The 2176-nt window shown below is 32.8% G+C and overlaps 1 protein-coding gene across 1 annotated transcript in view; it reads right to left on the bottom strand.

The window, feature by feature from the left end:
- LOC101303513 overlaps positions 1-1527 on the bottom strand; it is a 5431-nt gene extending 3904 nt beyond the window's left edge. Inside the window, exons 1-2 of the mRNA XM_004299064.1 lie at positions 1273-1527; positions 1107-1179 (exon numbers count right to left, since the gene is read on the bottom strand). The gene's annotated coding sequence lies outside the window, so the exon portion shown is untranslated. The remainder of the gene's footprint in view (positions 1-1106; positions 1180-1272) is intronic.
- Positions 1528-2176: the final 649 nt, after the last annotated feature.

Here is a 2176-nt window from a genome sequence, read left to right as displayed (position 1 = left end):
GGATTATGAAATGAATGAAAACCTAAGTGAGGAAGGAAAAATTCGAAGGATTTAGGAGCAATTTTATAGAGAGAGCATTAGTGAATATTTTTAGTTGCTGAGAACATATCAATCACCGTCCTCGTTTGTTACTGTAACATATTTCTCCATAATTGATGCGACATGTATATAAATTTGGGAGCAGGAAGTCTACTATGTCATTTGTATTAAGTATTTTTTTTTTTTTTTTGTAAAATTTGATTAAGAATTTTACGAAAGAAGAAGATATTGAAATTTGGACAAGAATGATGTCCTTTGATTAAGGATTTAAGAATGAAGAAGAGATTGAAATTAGGAAAATAAATTTCGGAGAAGATAATAAATGACGTAAAGAAAGAAAGATAATTAAGGAACCAAAAATTAAAGAAGATTGAGTGACGAGAACAAAAATAACCATTTAAAGGAAGAAGTATAAATGGAATGGAGATAATCAATTGGTAATGAATGATACAGTTGATCGATAGGTCGTCAAAAATATCTTTGCGACACCCCTTAATCGTGTTTTCAGTAATTCTTTTATTATATCGAATGTAATTATATATTAATTATATATGTATTTTAACAAATAAAAAAATAAAAAATAATAAAAAAGACTTTGGGCCCCATTTGACCTGGGCCTGGTGCAAGCGCACTCCGGCCCTGATAAACACCAATATGCTGCTAGGGGAAGAAAAACTAATCACATCCATACTTTCAATTCAAGAAGCATATTACTTATATTTTCTCCTCACCAGAAACGATATTGGGGCAACGTTGTAAGTACCAAAAGCAACTTTAACATAGTTTGATGTAACACATAAACCAGCTTTATTTTATTAGGCAGAGATTAAGAATATTTGTCAAGGACAAGAGATTATTCTCATAAGACCCATAGGAGCAAGAAACACATAGAACTTCAGAATTCGCATATTATTACAGATCTCATTCCATATAGCATCAAAACTCACAACTGGTTCCAGATAGCATCAAAATAACAATTTCATTCTCCATGATTTCAGAATTCAAAATCAGATTACTCTAATTAAATTGAAATATATAAAAGAAAACAAAAGATTTTGAAATCTAACCTTCTACCTCTCAAGTAGAAACTGCAGATTAGAGTCTCTGAGTAGATAAAGAAACACTGGGAATTAATTTACCCTGTAAGAAACGACGGTATAAATCCTAAACAGAGGCAAAATCCGACTTGTGAAATATAAAACTAATGAGTATTAAGAAAATCAATTGACTTACCTGTGATATTCACAGAATTGAAGAGAGCAAGATTTAAGGTTCAACGTTGGAACAGATTGTTGTGGTTGCAGCTTTAATGAACTGATAAGGAATAAGTGATGGGTTTTGGCGCGATGGAAAAACCAATCTCCCGCTCGGAAGGAATTGAGAAAAAACGCCTATTTTTGATGGAATTGAAGTTGGGAATCTTCATCTCCAATTCCCTCGATTTTTCTGCTGTAGGATTTGCAGATTTCACGGAATGTTAGTCCAAACAGGAGACTTTGAGGAAAGGAATCGAGAAATACCTGATTTTTTTAAATTCCCGAGTATTTGAGTCTATCCAAACACACGGTAAAAGCATATAGAACTCCACTCTAGTTTACTGCATCAATCATGCTCTATAGATGATAGCATGATTTCATATGTAAACCACGAGAGGAAGTATGACTGTTTCTTTCGACTGCCCCTTTTGTTTCAAATATAAATGTATATCACTTGAATCATGCATCTAGAACACATGCATCAACAAGTTGGTATGATTGGATGAAACATCGATCGTTCTTACCCGTCATTTGTTCCACATTCTCACCCGTAGTTTTCTTGTAATCTCTCTTCAATTAAGAGATTCAAAATTAATTTTGTATCTCATATTGGAATCTTCTACAACAGAGAAGTACTTTCCATGAAATTCAATGAACATTAACGAATCAAATCTTTTTGGGATATGATGATATCGAATCTGGGAACTCTAATCCCGCTCTAATCCCACATATACAATAGTTATTCTTCTCTTGTGACATTCACAAGACTCATGTTAATGATGATACAAGGTTATTAAACATATATACATGAAACTCAACTAACTGATAGAAAGAAAGTCCAGCACTCAACAGATAGAAAGACACCTTTTCAATTTTGCCAA

The sequence above is a fragment of the Fragaria vesca genome, linkage group LG5, assembly GCF_000184155.1.
Source record: "Fragaria vesca subsp. vesca linkage group LG5, FraVesHawaii_1.0, whole genome shotgun sequence".
Classification (NCBI taxonomy): Eukaryota; Viridiplantae; Streptophyta; class Magnoliopsida; order Rosales; family Rosaceae; genus Fragaria; species Fragaria vesca.
The sequence above is the reverse complement of the archived record's forward strand: the minus strand, read 5'-3'. Positions and strand labels throughout refer to the sequence as shown.